Source organism: Petaurus breviceps, unplaced genomic scaffold (genome assembly GCF_028583685.1).
Source record: "Petaurus breviceps papuanus isolate PSGF00001 unplaced genomic scaffold, PetGlider_PUasm1.0 90731, whole genome shotgun sequence".
Lineage (NCBI taxonomy): Eukaryota > Metazoa > Chordata > Mammalia > Diprotodontia > Petauridae > Petaurus > Petaurus breviceps.
In genome coordinates this window covers 2,185,642-2,210,285 of record NW_027187325.1, presented here as the reverse complement: position 1 = coordinate 2,210,285, position 24,644 = coordinate 2,185,642, and the positions used below count along the sequence as shown (strand labels likewise).

At 36.2% G+C, this 24,644-nt stretch overlaps 1 long non-coding RNA gene across 1 annotated transcript; it reads left to right on the top strand.

The window, feature by feature from the left end:
• The first annotated feature begins 399 nt into the window (after window positions 1-399).
• Window positions 400-24,311, top strand: LOC138145200 (uncharacterized). Its single transcript, XR_011164142.1, has 4 exons — window positions 400-537; window positions 17,321-17,379; window positions 19,262-19,422; window positions 23,468-24,311. It is a non-coding gene; the product is annotated as an uncharacterized lncRNA (long non-coding RNA).
• The last annotated feature ends 333 nt before the right edge of the window (window positions 24,312-24,644 follow it).

Here is a 24,644-nt window from a genome sequence, read left to right as displayed (position 1 = left end):
ATACATGGGGGCATTTATTTGTACATTAGGGGAGCTTTGTACTGTACTTTTAAATCTCAAGAAAGTGCTAAGGAATAAAATTCTACAAGAATCTCTATTCTTCAGACCTCATTTTATATTTTGTAAAACTTTCTGGAAAATGAGGGCAAACTGAAGGAAATAAAGTTCAGATTGTGGCCTTTTTTTATTTGTAAACTTCTTGTGGGCAGGAATTGAATCTCACATTTGTATCTCCTTCATTCAGTGACTTGACATTTTTTTTCAATGAACCTAGGAAATACAATGGCCTCAGAATCAAAGATTTTAGGTGAGAAAACAGAAATGGGAATAAACCAAGACTGTATTTAATTGCATTGCTCTCCATGCTGCATTCTGGATGTTCTCTTCCATTCCCCAGAAATATCTTCATTTGGAAGATTATGCCAGCCCTTACACATCAGAAGTTCTGCTGCTGTGGCTTCTTTCTCTGGTTGGAAGGTTCCTCTCAAAACCATTTTCTCAAGGCTACGCTCGGAACTTTCTCACCCATATGCTGAGGTGGGTACCTTCACATTTCAACCCTCCACCCCAAACCCCTTCCCTTTTTTTGCTTCCTTTTATTAATTTTCTTCTCCCTTTGAAAGTAAATTCCTTGAGGGCAGCAACTATTATTTTTCTTCTGTTTGTTTTTGTATTCCTTGCACTTAGAATAATGCCTGGAATTTAGTGAGTGCTGAGTAAATGCTTGCTGACTGTTGTTTAAATGAATGCAGGGAGACAACGAAATTTTAAATTAACAGAGACATTCTCAATCTGGGACATTCTTCTGGCTTTTGTCTGACTGCCCTTAGTTGGTTGTGGTGGTGAATAGCCCTATGGACTATGTACTAAAAAGAGTTTATCTTTGTGGGGAGACATTGCTTCCCTATTCCTTGAATTTAGGCAGCAGGTGTAAGATGGTCAAAAGATGAGCCCAGATAGATGAATTCTAAAAGCTATGTAGTAGCAGACAGAAACAGAAACCAGGAGAAAAATGGAGTTTCCACAGAAAAGACAGAGAAGCCCAGAGATTAGCAATGTAATAGCATCACCAAAGTATTCCAGAATCTCTAAAGCAGCTCTGACCATATACACTCCCCAGAAAAATACATTCCACATTGGTGCCCTTCATGCATATTTTCTGGTCATGTGATAAAAATGTAATAATATATATGCATGTGTATATAATGTATATTGGGCATATTTGTGTGTGTAAATACATATGTGTATATACACATATATATGTTTATGTGTGTGTGTATATATATATATATGTATATATATATATATATATATAATCTTGAGGTGTGCAAAGAGATTCACATGGATAAATCATTTGATCTCTCCAACTACCCTGTGAGATAGGTACTATTTTTATTGCCACGAATACATGAAGAAAGTGGAGCTTAGAGGAGTTCAGTAACTAGCTCAGGGTCCCACCACATCAGAGGAAGGAGTCAGCCTCAGGTCTTCCTGACTCCTAATCCAGTACTCCATTCATCCTGCAAATTATCAGCCATAACCAATGAAAAATTATCCCACATGTGTACATATGCTCCTCTTTTCTTATCATATTATATATGTTGTTTGATTAGATATTCTTTTTTTAACTAATCCATAAGCTAAAATTGTGAATAGGAGCTTCTCCTCAGAATATCTTGAATTTTGGATGTTGGGGGAGGTCTTATTCTGACTTCATAGATGGGGACAATTTGATTCAATGGCCATGGAGGTGGCTAAAGCAGGCACTGTGGAGTGCTTTAGTGTTTAGTGCAGACATCAATGACACCAAGGCCATCCTTTGCATTCTGTCACCTCTAGCCATCTTGACTTTTGCCTTGCCACTGGATTTTGATGACTCTGGAAGAGACAGTGATGCTGACAACTTTGTGCAACTCTGTCCAATTCACAGGCAAGTCAAGGCACTACCCTGTGATTTCACTGGTCCTCTTCAAAAGCAAAGTATGAATAATATGATATATTTAAGTACGGAATATCCACCATACAAAAATTTATACTTTAAAAGAAAATGCATCCATAAAGAAAGAACAATGATGTTTTACAAAAGGGAACTGGTTTCCATAAAGAATGAGCTTCCGGGGGCTGCTACGTGGCACAGTGAATAGAGCACTGGCCCTGGAGTCTGGAGGACCTGAGTTCAAATACCACCTCAGATATTTGACAGCTTACTGTGTGACTTTAGGCAAGTCACATAACACCAATTGCCCTCCAAAAAGCAAAAAAATAAAAGTGAGCTTCCTCAATTTACTGTTGGGACTTGTGTGTTTTTTATCCTGCTCTGATTAAAATAATAGATGCCAAAAGATGAGTTATTGTTTAGGAAACTTTTCTCTCCCACTCACCCACCCCCACCTGCCATGGACAGAGAAATTTCTGAAAGACGCTTTACAAATCATCTAAATTTTCATATTTGAGATGTGAAAATTGAGCCACAGAGAGATAAAAATGTCACCAAGTTTGTTAATAGTAAAGCCAAGTCTAGAACCCAATCTTTCCACTCCATAAGGACCCAATATAATCCCTAACAGCAGCAATGGAACTTTCTCCTCATACAAAGTCCCAAACTACAGAGACATTCCATAATAAATCCCTGAGGGATGGAGATATATGTACCCCTTAGATCTAGGCATTTGAATAGAGCTAAATGGGAACAAAAATATATTTCTAATAAAATATATCATTTGTATAAATCTTTAAAGTTAGCATCACTCTCTACATCTGTTATCTTATTTGATTGTCACAACTACTCTGTGGAGTAGTAGTCTCAGAGGAAATTGAGGTAGAAAGATTAAGTGACTTACACAGACATAACTAGTAAACATCTGAAATAGGATTTGAATTGACATCTTCCTACTTCCAAATGCAAAGTCCTTTTCTACTGAGCCTCCTAACTGCCTTTGTAAGAGCAATTAAAATAGCTTGAGGGCACTGACTAGGAAAAAAGGTGATAGTGATTTTTCCACCTTTGGAGGAATATGAAAAATGTTATAAATATTTAATAAAAATTGTCCCTTTTGTTTGGGAGGGGAAGGAAAGGGTTATGGTGAAGGGAATGAAGTGAACTGAAAGGCAGAAAACTGTTTTATGGGCCTCCATAAAATCCCCAAGTTAATTTTCTCTATGTGTGATTTTCAAGTTCAGCTTCATTCTTTGGTTGACTTCAGTGACTTGTAGATCAATCTGGTTGTTAAATTATTATTACTTGATAATTTACTACTTCTTCAACCATTACTTTTTCACAGACACCAAATTATAGTGAATGTAACCCAGCTGCAAAATCTGAAATGTGTAGTGGCCCTCAAAGGCTTTAATTATGGAACTCAAGTGTAACCTTATCTTGGGCTCATTTATGACATCAATGATCACAACACCCTCCTTTCCCACCTCCCTCCTTTCTATATGCATATCACTGAATCCCATTAAATACTCCATTGGGTTTAAATTCTTGGCATTAGTATTTGAGTGTTTTTATGATGCTGCTTTCAAATAGTTAGCATACTTGTTAGGGCATTATTTGTATGATTTTCTTCTTTCTGTTCTGAGACTCTTTGTTATACCTGATACTCTTGTATTTTGGTCTCTATGTCTTTGTGTTTCAAAAAATCTTTGTCTATAAAATCTCACCACTGTAAAAAGTCTTATAGCAGATAACCTTCTGATAGCAAAACATTTCTTTTTTAGGACCCAGTATCAATAACTCTCCTAAGCTACATTGTCTTGTTTTTATTGATGAATTTGATTTTTTTTCTGCCACTTCATTCTGGAATCTATTCTTCCCTTCCACCCAGTGAGCCTTCCCTTAACAAAATAAGAGAAGGGAAAAATTAATTCAACCAACCAATATATTGATCACATCTGACAATATGTGGGAAATTTCATATCCATATTCCCATTTCTGCAATGAAGTGAAGGATATACATTTTATTACTTTTACTCTTGGGCCAAGTTTAGTTTTTATAAATATACAGCATTTATTTCAATTTTGTAGGTCTTGTGTATATTGCTTTCCTGATTCTGTTAGTTTGCATTCTTCATATTTGCTGTTTCTTATGATGTGTGGAAAAGAAAGAGGCATCACTTAAATCAGGAAAACCTGGTTCAAATTGTATCTACACATACTGAGTTTACGTCCTTGGACAAGTTGCTTAATTGCACAGAACTCTAAGCAATGATCTCAAAATATAAATTTCAGAGATGGTGTCATTTACACTGTGTAGAGGGTTTCTTCACATGGGAGTTTCCAATACCAGTAATATCATAGGTTTAATTGCTGTCTCTGGATAGAATATGAAATCAATCCTTGTTTTGTGTGGTACATATGAATTTGTAGATGAACCAACGTATGATTATTGCAAAAGTTGTATGACAAAGAAGCAACTTGGCCTTACTGATAGAGTACTGGAACTAAGATTAGAGAGCTCTGGTTTCAAATACTACCTTCCTGGCCAGCTCCATGACCAAAAGTAAGCCACCCTCTCTGAGACATAGGAAGCCCTCTAAGTCATAGCTACTATTACAATCAGGCTATGTATGATCTGTATTTGTCAAAGGAGTTCACATGCCAGAGAAATTGCAGATCATTGTCATTTAAAATTCCGTTGAATGCTTCCAGTGAATTGTTTACACATTTCTGGAAATGAGGAAATATAAACTACATAAGCTTCATAAATACCAAATAAAGAGAACAATTCCCCATCCACAAATTGGCGAATGCACATAATTAGGTATTCACATAAGTCAATTGAATCAAGAAAAGTCACATCAATATAGATTGCTCAGATGCAGATCTATGGTCTACCCCTTATCTGTTCACACTTTTTTCAGGGCACAATGAGTACCACATATAATCCTATACATTTTACTGCAATAAAAAAAATGCAATCCCCAACTTGGTAGGAAAAAACCTCCTTCATCCAAAATGGATACCTTTGGTTTGTCCTGTTGCAGAGAATACAACCATGAGGAAAATATTCCTTTGAGTTTTGAGGATTTAAATTTCTTAGAGCATGGCAAATTAAAATGCAAATATCCCTTAAGGAATTCTTAAAAGAATGGAGGGAGGTGCCCCCTATTGCCTACAGGATGACATACAAATGTCTCTTTTTGACAGTTAAAGCACTTCCACAATTTAGCTACAGCCTACCTTTCAGAATAATTATTCCCCTTCACTCATTCTGTGAACCAGCCACACCAGACTGCTTGATGTATCTTGCACACAGTATTTTATTTCTCCTTTCAAGGCCTTTGTGCAAGCTGTTCCCCATACCTGGAAGGTATTCCCTTTGTACTTCTACATCTCAAAATCTCTAGCTGCCTTCTGAACTCAATTCAAGTTGTTGTTCAGTTGTTTTAATCGTGTACAACTCTTCATGATCTCATTTGGGGTTTTCTTGGCAAAGACATTAGAGTGGTTTGCCATTTGTATTCATTTTACAGATGAGTAAACTGTGACAAGCAAGATTAAGTGACTTGCCCAGGGTCACACAGTTAGTAAATGAAGCCTGATTTGAACTCAGGTCTTCCTGACACCAGGACCAGTGTTCTATTCACTGCACTACATACCACCTTCAAAAGGAAGATGTTCCTTATTTCCCTAGAATCTAACCCATTACCCCTACTACCCCATTACCTTGAATTTATTGTATATGTACTGTGAATTAACTTAAGAAGAGTGACCATACCATGGAGCATACATGGGTACCAGCTTAGGCCCTGGTTAATTCAATTGGCACATAAATTCTGGTTGGGTTACCCATAGTACATTGGCTATTTCTAGGGGATGCATGGGATCTTGGACCAGCCTTACTCTTCATGGATGCTCCATTGGAGGGCCTTTGTTACACTTAAATGTTTACCCCTATAGAATATCAACTCTATGAGAGAAGGTATTATTTTTGTTTGTTTTGGTATTTGTATGAATCCCCAGTTCCTAATATAGATCCTGGCACAAAGTAGCTACTTGATAAGTGCTTTTATTCAATTGATTATCAGGAAAATATAAAAATGCAGTCTTTCATTTGTTCTACAACTTTAATATCTAGTATTTTCATTATATTTAAATGAAGCTCGAAATTGTTATTCATTTATTTATTCATATATATATATATATATATAGCAAAACCTTTCTTTTGTCTACTTGAATTTTTATTAGTATATTTATCTCTGTATCTGTCTCTAAGTCTGTCTATATATTTGCTCACTCTGTCTGTCTAACGTTCTGTCTATCCACTTGTCTGTCTCTTTATTTACTGGCTTATTCGCTCATTTCTCTGTGTGTGTGTCTCTCCCTCACTCTGTCTGTCTGTCTCTGATTCTCTGTCTCCCTGTCTCTCTTTCTCTCTGTGTCTCTGTCTCTATCTCTGTCTTTCTCCCCTTGCTTCAATAGTCATATAGTTAGCAACTCTGAAGAGCTTTATGTATATCTTGGCCTGTGATATCCTCACCATTTTTTTTTAATATCTGCAAATACCTTATGGGAATCAAGTATAAGTTTTTCAGTAGTGTACCATCTAATCCTACAAACACACACACACATTATATATAGTGTGTGTATGTATATATGTATGTATATAATATATATGTGTGTGAATATTAATATATGTGTGCGTACATTTGCACTCATATATACTATATATAAATGTATATATACATGCACAAATATATATATGTGTGGCCACATGAATTTAATTGTATGTCATTACATATAGTTTCAATAACCACCACTAATTAATAATTAATCCAAGCAAACTTGTATGAAACTTTTGTCATAATCAGTTATATAATGTTAATGGCATACAGATGATTAGCTCTGCTGGCCTACTAAGGAATGTAGGATGATAAACTTACAGCTAAAAGAAACCCCAATCGCCATTTAGTAAATCCACCTCATTTTATAGTTGAGAAAACAGGTCCATGGAGTTTAAATATTTTTTTTCAAAGTCATAGAAAGCATCAGAGCAGAATTTGAGCCCAAACCTGATTCCAGATACATTGCTCTTACCGCTATCCATCCCATGCGGCCCTAATGAAGTCTTTACTTGACTTTTTTCCCCTCTGTGTGTGTATCTGCTTTTATTTCTTTTTTTTTTCTGAAAATCTCAAGTAGGCTTTATGATGGATTCAATCATGTTGGACACCTAGGCTTCAATCGAGTCAGCAACCATTTATTAAGCACCTACTGCAAGCCAGGCTCTTATACTGATAAGAACTGGGAGATAACTTCTCCAGTTACCTGAAGAAAATCAAGATTTTCAGGAACAAAACATAGGAGAGAATCATGAAAGCAGAGATGGGAGAAAGAAGAGAAATAAAAATAACTTCCTTGATAATTTTGCCCACAGCTGGCCATGCTTTCAGACACAACCTGGAAGCAGGAGCCCACTCAGGCATACAGAATAAAGCCCACTCACTGAAGCATCAGAACTAGAGTCTGTAGGAAGATGGCAAAGAATCACTGATTGCTATTCACAGAGCAGGTGTGAACCTTATCTAACAAAAGAATAGGAAATGGAAGGTGGAAGGGAGTTGTTTTTTTCTTTTGCCTTTGAAGAAGGGATACAATTTTCCCAGGGTTTTTGGCACCTGATGCTGAATTAATATTATTTTAAGGAAAACAATACTAGATGTAGAACAAAAGTACAATCCTACACTATTGCGTCTGTGTGTTCACTCAGCAATCTAAATCAATCTATGATATTTTGGAAACTGAAGTCATTAAAAAAAACCTGCAAGTTCTGAGTCATCAGGAAGTACAAGGTGAGGAAGCAAAGAGAAACACACATCTAGTCAAGTTAGGTCTACCAAAATTCTCCTTTAAAAGTTACCCCTAGCTTCCCCTCCCCCCCAAAAAAGAGCAGCAGTTAGAATTCTGGGAGTTCATCTATGGGAAATGAGTATACTAAATTCCCCACACACACACGTGCACATACACACACACACACACACACACACACACACTCTTTAAAGTGGGGAAAATACCAAGTACAGCAATTAAGTGCTAGGCAAAGCAAAGGAAGAAAAGAACAGAAATTTCCAAAGGCAATTTTCTAAATTCTAATGGTACAAGATAGATCCACTAAGAAGTCATATTGACTGTATCTTATTTTTACTTTTTTTTTAAGGGAGCAAGACAAATGCCAGAAATTGTAGAGTAAAAAGAACTGCCTTGAGCCATTTCAAATATAAGTCCTTCATATATGGTATGGAATTTAAGACAATTCTATATTTATCACATCCACACACAAAATACCCCATATGCCAGCATACATGTGCATGCACACATATACATACACAAACATATGTACATTTTAATTAAAAAATAGTAACTCTAGAATCAAAATCTTGTAGAAGAAATCAGGAGATCTGGGTCCTGATTCCAACTTTGAACCTTTATTTGCTACATGAACTGAAGGAGACATTATACCTCTAGGGACATAAATTTCCATTTGGATTGGCCTTTGTAGTTTGTGCAGAGCTTTCACAAATGTGATCTCATTTGATACTTACAATAATCCTGTGAAGTTGGCAGGAATATGGTATTACTACATCCATTTTTCACATTAAAAAAATCTCAGAGATACTAATTAGCTTTCCTTAGGACCCAGAGCTAGTGAAAATGGAAGCCGAGATTACAATCCTGGTCTTCTGATTGCAATGAGGTTTAATCAATGTATACATCAGATAATCAACAAAAATGTATTAAGCACTTGCTATGTGCCATTGTTTACACAGTACTACCTGCCATGGGATACAAAGAGAATTTTTTTTAATTGACCCTCAAGGAGCTTAAATTCTATCTAGATAACATATTTGCCCCCCCAAAAAATTTACAAAGTGTATACAAAATACATAGGAAATTCATCTTTTATTGTGGGAATAGGGGTATGAAAAAGGAACAGAAAAATTATCAGAAGTTGGATCATGAACTGAGCTTTCAAGAAAATTTGGAATTCGAAGAGGTATAGGTAAGTAGAGGGTAGATTCCAAGCAAAGGTCAGTTTATGCACATAAAATGATCTGTATGAGGAACAGCAAAGAGTCTAGTTAATTGAGGCACAGAATAAATGAAAAGGAAAAAATGTGTAATCATTCAGAATTATTGGTTCTCTTCTGATTGGAAAGGGCCTGGCATAGGAGATAGAATGATGATTAGTGGGAGATCATGTATGTGAAAGAAATAGTTAACCACAGAAAACAATCACCACAAGAATGTCAAGATTCCATAGCAAATAAGTAAGTGAAATTATTTCAGGTAGGTAAACTTTGTGTTAAAAGACGGTATGCCTTTGGGTTCTTTCCTTCTATACCCCAAGTTCTTTTAGGTTTTATTTTTCTTTCCTGTGACTTAAATATAAAAGTAATTATGTCATTATGCACTGACTACTTAGCAATCATAATAAAGAGTGCAGTTTTACATTAAAAAAAAGATGTCATGTCATGTCAAAGAGAATGAAAATGGTGGTATGAGTCCTACATCAAATGGCAGAGACAAGAGGGTTTATTTAATTTTTGTGTGTTTTGTTTTTATAAGACTAGGGAGTTGATACAGGCCAACATAGGGTGATACCATCTTATTAATGAAAGTAATTTTTGAAAAGGTGCATTAAAATCAGCTTTTTTGCTGTACAGTAAGGAATATGGGACCTCTTTTTTCTCACTTGCAGCTGAAACTTCCAAAATGTCGTCTCCCCCATTGTGAGCTCCTTGAGAGCCGACTGGTACTTTTTTTCCTATTTGTATTCCTCAGAATTTAGCACAATGTTTTGCAAATAGTAAGTACTTAATGAATGATTCCTTAATTAATAGCAAGTAAATGCTTAATTATATAAATATATAAAAAATGAATGTTTAGTAAATGCTTCCTTTTTTCCTTCCTTCCTATTATCCTACCTTTTTATCCTTTCTTCTGTACTTTGTCTCCTTATGGTTCTATTCAGACATGCCCAAGGGTCTGAAATTCCATTCCCTTTCCTATGGCCTCTGTAGTCAACACAGTCATGCTAATTCAACCTCTACCCCATCTATCTTCCTTCCCATTTCAGTCTATGCATTTGCTTCTTCCTTCATTTGCTTATCTCAGCAGAAGAAAAAGTGACAAAATTGTGCAAAGACCAGGCCCTATTACTTTGTGAATGGACCATTCCAGCAGCATGGAAGGAGTTTCATTCTGTTCTCTAAGCTCAGAAATGCTCTCAACTTCATCAACATGAAGCATTTATTAAGTGTCAACATTCACATGATTGTGTAGGCTCTCTCTAGAGCAAGTTAATCAAACCCAGTCTCATAGCTTACAAGATAAATTATTTATCAAGCATTTACTGCAGGGGTCCTCAGCCTTAAAAAAAAAAAGATGATTTACTTTTTATTTCCCTGAAGTTAATAAATCAGAGGATCTAGGCACAAGTTTGAAAGGACAGAATGGGTGCTGACAGCATAGAACTGGTGACAGCAGAAAATTGAAAGTGTTCTTACATGATATTGTGGGGAAATGGACCATTCTGATGCCTTCCCACTATATCCTTCTCACCATGAAAAACCACCTAATGGTTCACACTTGACTAATTGGTCATTTTTAAGCTACTGTCTGCCTAGATTGGTGTTAGTGCCAATGGAAATTAAGGCTCCTGAATAGAAGGAGCTTAAAATCTAAAGTTGCTTTTGTTTGCTCTAGCCATAATTTTGCTTCTATTAGTACTAGGAATTTCTGGTGTGGAACTTCTCTCCATTTTTGCAGATCAGCAATTTTCTTTAGTTTATGATCTTAGAGCATTGTCTGAGGGGCACTGAGGGGTTAAGTGAATTTCTCAGGGACACATAACCAGTATATGAAGCCAGCTCTTTCTAACTCTAAGACCAGTCCTCTGTCCATGTTGTCTCCAAAATCTAGTGAAAGTGACTTTAGTAAAAGAAGTGAATGATCTGTGTTTAAGGGGACTGAGAACTCCTTCAACCTAGAAAAATCATAAGTGTCATAATTAGGCTCCAAGGCCTGAAGTACACTCACTATGGCTGGATGCTTCTATACATATGAAACAATAAACACACACAAAGAATAAAATCAAGTCACTTGACTTCAATAGATAAATGGACATCGATACATAGTCAGTTTTGAAGGTAACTACTCAATTAAAAAGGGCAGCAATTACCTTTTAGATCCAAATGAGAGGAAAGAAAAAAGGAACTCATCCACCAGGAATCATAAATACTGAATAAACATGGAAATTTACATGGATTTACACTAGACAGAAGTTTTTGTAACTCCCAGGAAACAGGCTGTAAGGTTCATTAAGAATTGTGAAAATACTTTTAAAAATCTAGGAGTCAAAATAATGATAACTTACCATAACTCTCTGTCAAATATAGTACCATTTCCATGAGTCATGGACAATGTGGGGAATTAAAGCGTTCATAGAGAAATATGCATACCCTCTTGGCTACTACAGGGGATTCTGAATGTCATAAGAGATTTATTATGGATGACTTTTTCATTCCATAGTTAAATATGCCAAATACTTAAATATTGTTAATATTTAGGGATATCTAAATATTTTCTCTTATATTTAGTGGTACTGATGCCCCTACAAAAGCATATTTATTTATGCACAATTTGCTTATCTCAGGGCTAGATGCATAAATTTTTAACAGGTGACATGCTCTTCAGGGGGAGGGGAAAAATCCTCCCTTTTTCTGAATTATTCTATCTACTCTGTAGCTATCCAGACCATTCTCTTGTTTATCTACTCATTACTGTGACTGAAAATGGGTTTGTCAGGAGAAATATAATTTAAGAAAATAGAAACATGCTTGGAAGGTATCTTGATAACTCAGCAAATAAATAATAACTTTTTCTTCCCACCTCCACATTACCCCCACCCAGGAGATAAATGCAGGCTTATACTTCCTTTTAGAGGGGCACATTTTTGCAATGTCTTGCACAGACAGGATAATCCTTAAAAAGTAACCCCAGGACAGGACAGGACTTCTAGGTCATGCCTACATAGAAGTAGCCAAATTATTTGAAAGAGAAAAAAGTGGTGGAAAAGGTGATTTTGTTATCTAATATTACAAAACTGATCTATTTTACTTTTTAACAGACTAGTGTCAACCATTTTTTCTCCCCTAAAAATAGGATATTAATAAAACAGTCAAATTGATTTGGTATTTCATTGCTTTAGCCTTATCTCCATTGTCTACTCTCTGATTGGCTTCTGATTATAGCTAATTGATAGGTATAATTTAAAAAATTGCAAACTCCAATGGAACCTTGCTATAGAAATAGACCATTTAAATGAAATAATTCTAAAGTTAAATCATATATTATTCATATTGTATGTCAAAGGAAACATTTGCTATTTTGTAGAGTCAAAGGTTGCAGTTTCCCACCCTAATGAGTTGTTGTTATTTTTTTATTGTTGTTGTCATTGTTTTACTTTGAGGTAATTGTTTGAATAGTCTGGGCCTCAGTTTCTTTGCATTGAAAATGGAGGATCATCCATTTAAAACCGGAATGGACTTGGAGATCACATAATCCATCCCAATTCATTTTACAATTGAAGACACTGAGGCCAATAGAGGCTAAATGATTGGAAATAAGTGTCAGAGGCAGCATTTGACCCCAGATGCTGTTATTCTAAATCCAACATGCTTCTCACAAAACCTTTCTGCCTACATGAAGTCTAAAGTATGATTCAGACTTATTGGCTTGTTGTAACTTACTTAAAGTTCAAGGATTACTTGTTCAATATGATTCATCATTTTCAAGTGCCTGTCCATCCATGAAACCATTGGTTTTCCTCTTAACTGGATATGCCTAGGCATGCACCCAGGGAAGTCAGGTAAACAACTCCTTCCTTCTACAATACCTTGTGTGAATTCTTAGGACTAGGTGAACTCTGTCAAATATGTGAGTGTGTCTCACATTGGCAACTCGGTGATATAATGAATAGAGTAGTGAACTTGAAGGCAGGAAGTCCTGAGACATTGCCTCAGATACTTAATAGTACAGTGGCTCTAGGCTAGTTACATAGCTCTCTCAGTCCTAGCTTGCCAATTTGCAAAAATGAAATAATAATAGCATGTACTTCTCTGAAATATTGTGTGGGTCAAGTGAAATAATATTTCTAAAGCCCTTTGCAAAACTTAAAGCTTTATAGAAATATTAGCCAATAGCTACATTTCTGTGCTATTTGTGTGAACACATGTCCTGGCATTGAAGAGGAACTATAATTAAAACATCGATGACTCTAGACAATTGAACACCAATTTGATGATGGAATCTATAAACTTATGCTGACCCTTGATTTGTGCTGTTCAAAGGAAATGGAAAACCTCCTGGAAAAGTAGAAAATAGGAGGAAAAAAGTGAGAGAGACCCTCTAGAGCAAGAATTTTTAACCCAGGGATGGAGAATATTTTAGTTTTCTTGTTTGTTTTTGTTTTGTTTTGTTTTCCTTAGATGTTTTTCAATATAACTGGTTTCCTCTTTATTCTTATGCATAAGCATTTTAAAGATATTGAGAGAGGACTGTAGGCTTCACTAGTGAAAAGGCCTATGTCACAAAACAGATTAAGAATCTCTGATTTAGATAAAGCATAAGAACTTCAGATACAAACCCCCTTAGAAGGAGTAGAGAAACAGAGAACAGAACCAGTAAGAGGAGTTAATAGATTCTCAGTCTGGCTGTATTGTCTTTCCTTCTGTATATTCATATAGACCCCAAGAAAAGAAGAAGCTAAGGTCTGAGTAAATGATAATTCTGTTTTTGGATTGGTCCTTGGAGAGACAACCAAAGGAAACAAGTTGGCTTGCGCATTTTGAAGCTCAGATATGAGTCTTTGGCCTTTTCTGTTGGGAAAAATTGAACTACCTCCATATTCATCATCATATTGGCCTGAGTATTTTCATGGGAGCTGATGTGTCTCCTTGTCCCTTATTTCTCCACATCTTTTTGTTTATTTGCTTGTTTTTGGTAAGGATATCAATGTTATTTGAAGACAGAGGTGCCAGTGAAGAGAGGGGCATAATTACATTGCTAGATTAAGATATACTAGATCTTTATGGCTTTAAACACTGATTGGAGGCAAATCTCGCCTATATATAGTATTGGCAGAGTACTTCTGGTAACTAGCTGGAGATGCATACCTGAATGCTCTGATGTTATATGCTTCTGGTGCAAAAGTTTAAAGAAGGCTATATTTTTTGCCACTTGATTTCCAAGTGGGTGGTCATTGAATAGTTTTACATGATACTTGATTTCAGGTAGAGATGGGCAAAAATCCCTTTGCTTGTATCATGAAGTTAGATACTTATGCTCATTGTCTTCAAAGAAGTGTATTAGGCATTTGGATTGTCTATTCTGAAAGCATTAAAGTACAACAAGGCTTTCAGTCTAGTATGCATTCACTTCTTTTACCAGAAAACAACATTGTGTAGTGGAAAGAAGGCTGGAACTGGGGTCACTGGAGCTGAGTAAAAAACTGGCTCTACCATTTACTCAGGCAATTTTCTTAACTTCTCTGGAACTCAGTTCTCTTATATGTTAAATGAGGAGGTCAGACTAGATGATCTTGAAGTTCTCTACCAGCCCCAGTCCTATGGTCCTATGGGTGACATTTCAGTGGTGATTTTGGTGGTTTCTAATTATATGTACAGTTACCAAAAAGAGGACCAGGTCTTCCACAATGAACAAGAGTGTGGCTTCTTCAGCAGTATTTATTGCAATCGGGTTGGAGATTTTGAAGGATAGCTACTCAAGTTGATGTTCAGCTCACCAGGAATCATGAAATCTAAGCCTGGAGCATACCATTATCAAAGGGACCAGCAACCAAGCATTTTGATTACACTCTCCTAAATATGTTGAGTATAGGGAAACATAAGCAGAAGGCTTAATGAATTCAGCATATAGGCTTTTCTAATGCATGCCTATAAATATGTCACTAAGAATGACATGACAGGCTTTATTCTCTATATGTAGATATCTGGTCTAATGTCACAACTCTCTAGTAACCTGTGTTTTCAAGTCTCTGCGGTTTAAAAGCATTTGGGGCTCATGATCACTATATAACTTGGCTGAGCAATTACTTAACTACCCTCCTTGCTATCTTCCCAGTTCAGAAGAATCAGAGATGGTACGGTTCTCCACTTTGCTTAGTATTACTACAAAAATATTGATGTTCAGGAAAACCATAAGATATTTAGCTTATGGCGAGCCAACCAACAGTAAATAATGAGACATTAGTTAATGTATGACTCTATAAATTAGTTTCAGAGAATTGTCAGGGTCCTACAACGATAAGACTTTACAACCATTGCTTTCCTATAAAGTTGTCAATTAGATTCCCTAGAAAACCAATGGATAGAAGCATAGTAATCATACCCCACAAAGGACTTATTTACCATATATAGATGGATATTTTACTCTATAATCTGACTCATTAAGGAAGATTTTCTTAACTTTTTTTTTTTTGGCATGGATTTCATAGGAAGCAGGTGAAGTCTATGAGATTCCTCAGAATAATGTTTTGATTTTTTTTCTTATGCATAAAATAAAATACATTGGATTGCAGAGAAAATCAATATATGGAAAAATTATCAAAATGAGGGGAATGGGAATGTAGTTTATGGAGTCCATATTAAGAACATGTGAATTAGGAAAAGAGCCAGATTAAAGGCTAGATAAAAATGAAGCCAATACTTGATACTGCTTTAAGGACTAAAGATATATTTCCTCTTCTTATTTTAATGGTCTAACCAACTTCTCCCCATCATACTTAACAATTCCATGATGCTCTCTAGCTTCCTAACCAATGACCCAAGCTCCAGATCTTTCCTGACTTCACATTTAAAACCTATCTAAACTGACCTATCTTGCATTTTATTCCTCAGAGTACAAAAAATTAATCTGTTGCATATGTTCCCTGCTGATAGGTTCTCTTGGTGCTAATAGGTCTCACACATCATAAGCTTTCATATTAGCAGTCTTCTGGATATACCCCCTTAACCCAAAGAAGAGACTTGAATAATATGTGTAATCCAAATTCTGTAGCAGGTCAGCAAGAAAGGAATGAAGGGAGGGAGGGAGAAAGGAAGGGAGGGAGGGAGAAAGGAAGGGAGGGAGGGAGAAAGTAAGGAAGGAAGGAAGGAAGGAAGGAAGGAAGGAAGGAAGGAAGGAAGGAAGGAAGGAAGGAAGGAAGGAAGGAAGGAAGGAAGGAAGGAAGGAAGGAAGGAAGGAAGGGAGGGAGGGAGGGAGGGAAGGAAGGAAAGAAAGAAATATTAAATTCTGACTATAAGCCAGTGCTTATAACCCTGCTGACTATAACCCAGTGCTTATATTATTATCTCAATAAATTCTCCCAAGGATTGTGGGAAGTAAGTGATATCCTTATCTATACTTTATAGTTGAGGAAACTGAGGCAGGCAAAAGTCAAGTGACTTTATCCAGAGTCTTATAGTTGTTAAGTTTCTGAAGGCAAGAGAAGGTCCTGAGGGATTTGGAACATTCAACAGTGTTCACTTGCAGATCCCAAACCTGGGACCAACAATGTCAGATTATTCACTAAATTCAAAGAATATCTTGTCTCAGGATCCTGAGAGATCTTAATCTACCACTGGGAAGTAGCTTCATCTGAGAGATTAACAAATATTAGGGGAGGAGTACAAGGAAGATACAAATAGATATTTTTCTCTCAAGATCAAATTCTTAACCTCTTTCACTAGGACATCCCTATTAATTGCCCATTTTCCCTTGGATACCTCTCTCATACTCTACATCTCATTCTCACAGATTCTATATATCACAAGAAATAATATCAAAGAGATTGCTATAAAATATAATATTAATTTTTCACTGCTATGCCCCATCTGAATTTATGTGTTTGCAGGTAGAACTAAGTCCTGCATTGTGAGTAGAAAGTGACTTCTTGATTCTTGTTATTCTGCAAAGATGAGGTCCTTAGGGAAATTAAGGTGGGCAGTCAGATTTCCTCACCATATAAATCCATGTCACCAAATACCCTGTGTGTTATCTATAACAATTTGGTGAGCATATTAGTCTAAAATTAGTTGCACCCCCAGGGAGAGAGTAGAGTAAGTACTATGAGTTTGATTGGGGTGCTATGGAAATTCTCAAATGATGGTTAAGCAAAGTTAAAATCAAGCTTCATATTTTTGTTTAGCTTTATATTTTCAATTGAAGTCAATTTGAAATTTCCTCTAAAAGTAAACTATTAAATATATGACGTGCATATAGGCTCAATGTGTATCTCTTCTCGGTTTTGTTTTGCAGAAAGGACAAATGAATCTTTACTTTGAAGGAGATTTATTTGCATCCTATTAAGGACCAAGGTAATATTCCAGTTTTATGATGATAGAGGGGAAAGAATATATTTCATTCCTTCTATTCATAGTAACAAGAATAGAATCATAGCATATTAGAAAAGTACCAAACTAGGAATCTGAAAATCCCAGCTTCTAGTCTTAGATCTTGTTCCAACTTCCTAACCTCAGAACCTTGGGCAAAATCACATAGCTTCCCTGATGTTCAATTGTTCATCATTAAGAATATGAGGGAATAATGCTTGTCTGACAGCAACCATTTTTCTGTTTTCACTGAGGTCAGCACTCTATTCTCTATCTCTACTCTATTCTCTATTCAGTACTCCAGTTTCTGAATCTACTGTGTTCTCAACAAATATTTGTTAAGTAAATGAATTTGGAATGAGCTTTACTAAAAGAGGGAGAATTTTATTTTCTCCAGTGGTTCCCAAGATTTGAAAATTATTACTATCAAAAGGACTCCTTTTAGTTCATTTTATTTTAATATTTAATATCCCTATTTTGCCCAAGCTAGCAGCACAGCATCTATTCACAAATCTAATCCCACCAGTCATCAACCCTGGGACTTTGACCTGAGTTGGTTTGTACCAATTAGCTTTGTAGCTTGGAGATGCTGAGCTCAAGAGATCAAACAAACCTCAGATTCAATATTAGAAGGTAGTATAGGTGTATGTCATTTCACTTAGTAGAAGAATCCTTTTTAAATATTAAAATATTTTGTGGCTCTCCATATGACAGCAACTTCTTTATGCTGCATATTTTTCTAACACTAAATGCATATCGAATTATTACATTTTTATACATATGGAAACACAGTGTCTGCCAAAACTCCATAGTTAAGGGTGATAACCACTTGCTTAGACATGAAAGGACTTCCTAAGAGCTGAGAATTAGGGTGGTGACATAATGGTAGTTAGGAAGATGGGTTCAAATCACACCTCTGATTTTTCATATATGTGTGGCCATACATAAGTCATTTATCCAATCAGTTTCCTCATAATTAAAATGAGAAATAATAAATACTTGTTAACTGACCAGTGATCCTTGTTCCATAAGTCATATGGTGGTTTGAAGATCAAATTTGATAATATATGTAGGGTTCTTTGAAAAAACATAAAGCTTTATATAAATGTTGGTTATGTTTAAAATGGTTTTTGACAATACGTTTTTCAAAAGAAAATTTTATCCCTTGGGTAGCATGGTAGATAGTGTGCTAGGCCTGGAGTCAGGAGGACTTGAGTTCAAATCTGGCCTCAGACATACTAATTGTGTGACTCTGGACAAGTTATTTAACCTGTTTCCTCAATTGTAAAATGAGATGGAGAAAGAAATGGCAAACCACTTAGGTATATTTGCAAAGAAAACTCCAAATGGAATCATGAAGAGTGGGACACAACTGAAAAATGATTGAACAGTCTTCTATTGATGCCCTGTCACAATTTTTTTATTATGTTCTAAAGATACCCAAAGGTTTTTCAAGACAATGACAGAACACAAGCTTAGGCATATCCTTCCAATTTGGAAAGCCTTTGAGTACGGTCTATAGGTAGACCATGTGTATTTTGGTTAAAGGTCAGCCCACGAAAGGATGTGGAGTCCCATCATAAGAAGTTTGATCATTAGGTAATTAATTTGTTTGGCTACAGAAGCTCACAAAATGACTAAGATGTGGAGTAGCATAGGCATTAAGGAAGTCACTAATCTTTTGAAGTATTGAAATGAAATAGATGACAATTCATTTGTGATGATTCTGATTCAATTTTGCCCCCAAATATGGCTTTAAACCAAGTGGCCTTTGGGGGTTATTCTGTGACTTTTGAAGGATGTGTGTGGTAATTCATTCATGCACCAGAGGCACAATGTCTTTGTTGTTTTTTTTTTCCTCTCATAGCAGTTATGATGGAGCCTCCCAGGAAGCAATAGCAGTGACCTCAAGCAGAAATTAACAGCAGCAACAATAACAATAATGGGAATATTGAAGGTTGCAAAGGACTTTACACTAATGATCTCCTTTGAGTTTTGATGTAACTTCACATAAGGCAGGAACTACAGGTATTACGATTCTCAATTTACAGATTAGGAATCTGATGTTCATGATTATTCTGAGCGGCTGATGGATTCAGTGGCTTCTCATGGTTTCCTCTCATACTTCAGAAGTCAGTATTCTAGTGGTCACTTTCTGGAGATACTCCCACATCACAAAGGAACCACTTGAGTCATTTATATTCCAGACACATTAGCAGGGCAAGATCTGCTGAGGAAGCTAAATTTCCAGGACTCAGTTTACCTCTATATTCCAAACCTGGAACTGAGTCCAATTACTCACCATGAATACTAAATTTCTGTCTAGTTAGCCCGTGATAATACAGTTAGGTTTTTTTGTATTGTTTTTGTTAATATTTTGACAAAGGTATTTCAATATAATTAATTCTCTTTGAAATCCTTTGTATTTCATTTTCTTCATTTGAATAAATGAATAAACTCCTTCTCAGTTGTTCTGAGAAGGAGTGTATGGGCTTCACCAGAGTGCCCAAGGAGTCTGTGTTGCATACACAAAAGATGTAAGACCCCTTAATTACACAAATCATCCTCTTATGCTGAATTGTCAGTAATATTTATTTCAGCAGCTGTTACAAAAATCAGCATTACTTAATGATTAAAAGAACAATTTCAGCAGTCTTACAGATATAGAAATCAGAACAGGGATAGCATTGGTTGTGTTATAGGAAGTAGCTCTGAGAATATAAGAATGAATACTTCACATTTGTCCAAGGACAAAAGAGGCTAAATTTTTACTCATTCTTACTCTGGTCAACATTTCTCTGTATTATGTGCATTTTGTCCTATGGTTGACTGTTTTTTAGCAGTCTTCCCCTACTTTTGTTGGGCCCTAAGCAGAACCAGGACATAAAATGTATAAGTACAGTTGTTCTTTCATTTGGTATTGAGCCAACTATTACAGTTTTCTATTTTTGCAAGCGGGGTGGGGGCGGGGGGGGGTGGAGTTTGACCCTAGGGGAATGAATGAGTCTTTTGTATGGCTGTTTATCCACCTTTGGTGGCCACCTATCACACAACTCTTATCTGTGCTCAAAGAAGCTATAACCTGTGCAGCAAACACCCTGGTAAAACCATCTCTGTAGATGGAGTAAACCAGGTTGAAGATAGTTAACAGGCCTTGGTGAGTCAGGAGGATGTCCACCCTAAGGAGAGACTTCCACCAGAATAATGGGTAGATGAGAACAATTTATTCCAAGGCCATGAAGGTGGCTGAAGCAGGCAGTGGGGAGAGCTTAGAACTTCATGAGACATCAGACACTGGTTATCTGCTTCATCTCAAGCCATCCCCAGTCATTTTGACATTTGTCTTTACCCTGGACTTCAATGACTCTGAAAGACAGAGACTGACAACTTTGTGTAATTCTGCCTCAACAAAGTCCAATTCACAGACAAGGCAAGAAATCAATCATCCTGTGATATCACTGGTCTTCTTCAAAAATGAATGATGCACAACAACAAACCAGGTATTCAGGATTTATCTGTAGTCAGAGTAGGTGGCTGTCTATATCATGACATTTTATGTACTCCAGGAAGGCTTCAAACCCATTTTGTAAAAAACATAAGAGATATTGTGCTGTAAGAAATGACAAAGGGATATTTTCAGCAACACTCAGGAATATTTGTATGAAGTGATGCAGAGTGAGGGGACTGTAAACAGCAACAGCACTATCATAAAAGCAAATGACTTTGAAAGACTTGGGAACTCTTGTTGATGCAGTGATCAACTGTTCCTCCCGAATATTCATAATGAAACATGTTATGCACCTCAAGAGGTGATGGATAGACTCCGAGTACAGATCAAGATATTTTTCTGGACATGGCCAATGTGGACATTTGTTTTGTTTGTCTCCACATAGTTGTAACAGGACTTATGTCTTTTTTTTTTGCTTTATCAAGGAAAAGGTATGGAAAGGAGAAATGTAGATGTTTGAAAACAATATATTTTATATGTATTTTTTAAAAAGGAATATATGGTTAATAATATAGAGGTAAATAAAATTGCCCTGATGCCAAAGACTTGATGAAGTATAATACATGTAGGTGAAAAAAAAAGTAATTTTTTTTTTGTAAGCAATTGGGGTTAAGTAACTTGCTCAAGGTTACACAGCCAGGTGTTTCTGGGTGAGTGCTAAATGTCTGAGGCCAGATTCGATCCCAGGTCATCTCGACTCTGGGGCCAGTGCTCTAACTCACTGTGCTACCTGGCTGCCCCCCAAATGTTAATATTTCATTGCTGTAAAATTAGGGGGTTGAAAAAGACAACTGTAGAGGCCCTTTCAGTTCTAACAGCTTTAGAAACTAAGCCTTCGTAATCCTAAGTAAAGCAGTATCTCCAGTCCTTCATGTTGCTTCTCTCTACATTATATTGAGTAGGTCTGCATATTTATTTTATATTTGTTTACAAAATGACACATACAAATTGTATTTTCTCTTTGTGAGGAAGGTCATCCAACTACTATAATACAAGCCAAAATTCTAAGTATTAATTACACTAACCAGGTAGGAGTTAGTATTTCATTTAGGGGCAACTAGGTGGCTTGGTGGATGGAGTGTTGGGCTGCCTGGAGTCAGGAAGACCTGTGTCCAAATCTGGCCTCACACACTCATTAGCTGTGTGACCCTGGAAAAGTCACTTAACCTTTATTTGCCTAATCAACTGGAGATCAATGGCAAACTACGCTAGGATCTTTGCCAAGAAAACCCCATACTGGGTAAGAAAGAGTTGGACATGACTGAACAAGAAGTAGTTTAGTATTTCTATTGAAAGCACAATCAGATCACAGTTGTTTAATAAGAATTGCTTTTTTTATTATAACAAGATAAATTAATTCAGTCTTACCCATCTGTTCTAGATTATTCCCAGCTACTCTTCACATACTAATTATTTCTTTAGTCCTTCTGTTATTCTTTGAGAATTACCCTATCTTAAATTTTTCCATGTTCACTAAATGGTGGCATGTCCTTATTCGTTCCACTGTTATATACATTTTCTTCCATGTTGTTCATTTATACATTCATCCATTCTACAATTCAACAGATGTTTGTTGTTTGTCTTCTGTGTACTAGACAATGTGGGGATTACTTAAAAAAAGGTTGTTTTCTCTGAAGGGATTTATAAAGTAACACCTTCTATACTATTATTTCCATGACACTTCCCACTTAATAACAATAACAATGTCATGTTAACAACATTGCAGGTAAATTAAAGACTTAAAAATAATGCTAGTATTGACATGTTTTTTCTTCCTAATTTTTGTAACTCATCACATACAAAGAACAAGTAAAAACAACAACATCACAGTTTAATAATATCATAGATTTCAAGGCAGACAAACATTTCAAATCAGGCAGGAGCCTTCTGGAGATATTGCCTTAAAACAAAGGCGTGTGTATTCCAGTTTTTAGCACTTAAGGAGAGGTGTTGTGTAAAGAGAGTTGGGACTTTACTCTGTTTATCTGAAAATTCTAAACCTGGAACCAGCAATATAAGATTATCCACTGTGAACACTGGGTTTCTGCATGGCTTTCATGATCACACAGCTAGTAACTATCAAAGGTGGGATTTAAACTCAAGTCTTCATGACTCCAAGTGCAGCCATCTATCTACTATACCTGGCAATCTTAAACTAGAATCTATGAAGTGTTTTTGGTTTTAAAAGAAAAAAAATGTTTTGATAACTGAATTTTATCATAATTTATTTTATAACTCCATAATTTTTTTTTTAATTAGGAAACTGAGGATCAGAAAGGTTAAATTTCTTATATCACAAAATCGTAGATTTAGAAGTAAGAAGGATCTCAGAGACTATTTTGTTCAAACTTGTTTTTCAGATAACTAAAGCAGAGAAGATAAGTGATTTGTCTAAATTAACAAAGGTGACTTTGACAAATCAAAAGCCTGAGAGAGAGTTTCTGGGTAATTAAAAACCAATTTATTAATTAGACTAGTTAATATCAATAAATTGATGGTCAGTGATTTCTTTTGTTAACCAAAGACAACTAATGGAGATAATTAATGTCTTATTTTTTTTTAAAGGAATGGCTCTGATAGAAGAAACCAACCCTGACTGGTAGATATTTCAATGAGGAAATGGCTTAACAGTCTTCAGTTCATCCTGCTGAGACCTTGGCATGATCATGAGACTCAGTCACCCTTCCAGCAATCTGGACAAATGAATTCATCTCCAACCAGACCATTTAGGTTGATTTTCTTCTCTATGAGCGGAGTCACCCTAAACTCCAGTGAAGGAGCACAAGAGCATGGGTTCGTTGGTTTGGGCCAAGAATTCACCTACATTAGATTGTGCTTACATTCTAAACAAAAGTAAGGTCTGCCAGTTGGATGGGGTCCTGTCCAAGATCTAAGAGTATGTTCCCCAAGGATTAGAGCAATCTTATCTATCAGCCATGTCCTTCATAGACTAGTTGATTTAAGTATGGAACTAGTCCCTAAATGAGGAAATAAAAAGCATGGATCCTAATTAATAATGGATTATTAATATAACAGAAAATAATAAATTTTCTCATTATAAGGTAAGTGGAATTGGAATTTGAATCCACATCCTCTCACTATATATCTTGCCTGCTTTTCCTTGCATGACATTAACTTATTCTACTTCACATTTTATGTCAAATACATTTCTATATTTCCTTTTCAGTGTGCAAGTGATTCCATCCCTATCCCCTTCGAGGACAGTAAAAATTCTCTCAGGGCAATGATTGTTCTGTTCTGCAATTCTGCATTCCTAGGGCAAAGCAATGCCAGCCTTAATAAACCTTTGGTGGATTGAGTTTGATACTGCAGTTGGATATTGTCAGACCTATGTAAACTAATTTACTCTTGTCCATTTGAGGAATGTGATATGGCAGATTTGGAATTAGTAGAACCCACACCTTCTTCTTCTTCTTTTTTTTTTTTTTTTTTAGCAATCGGGGTTAAGTAACCTGCTCAAGGTTACACAGCCAGTTATTTCTGGGTGTGGTGCTAAGTATCTGAGCCCAGATTTGATCCCCAGGTCATCCCGACACTGGGGCCAGTGGTCTTACCCACCAAGCCACCTGGCCACCCCTGAACCCACACCTTCTAGTAGCCAATCCAATATTCTTTTCACTACATCACACTGCCTCCCATGCAGAGCCTTCTGCACCCCAAGATATCTCCTTGCCCCATGTTCCTAATTTGTGTGTGTACAATTGGGATAAATTGACCTTTT